Below are 337 nucleotides of genomic sequence, written 5' to 3'. Positions count from 1 at the left end.
GGGAGGTAGCTGATTGGTGTTTCTCTCTCATCGATGTTTCTGACTCTCTCTCTCCCTTCCTCTCTGTAAAAAATCAATAAAATATATATAAAAACAAAAACAAAAAAAAACAACAACTTAGAATTGTGGGGCTAGACCTATGACGAGCCTCTGGGCCTGTCCAAATCCAAGGATATGCTCTTGCTTTTCCTTTGTTCTTGCTGGTGTCACATTTAAGAAAACTGTGGGGAGGGTGGAGTAATTCGGCTCTCACTGCCGAACTCAGGGAAATTTGACCCTTGGACACAGACAAGAAACACAGCCCTGAATTCTAAAAGCTACAGCGTCTTTGTCTTTG

Source organism: Myotis davidii, unplaced genomic scaffold (genome assembly GCF_000327345.1).
Source record: "Myotis davidii unplaced genomic scaffold, ASM32734v1 scaffold415, whole genome shotgun sequence".
NCBI classification, from domain to species: domain Eukaryota; kingdom Metazoa; phylum Chordata; class Mammalia; order Chiroptera; family Vespertilionidae; genus Myotis; species Myotis davidii.
Note: the sequence above shows the minus strand (reverse complement) of the source record.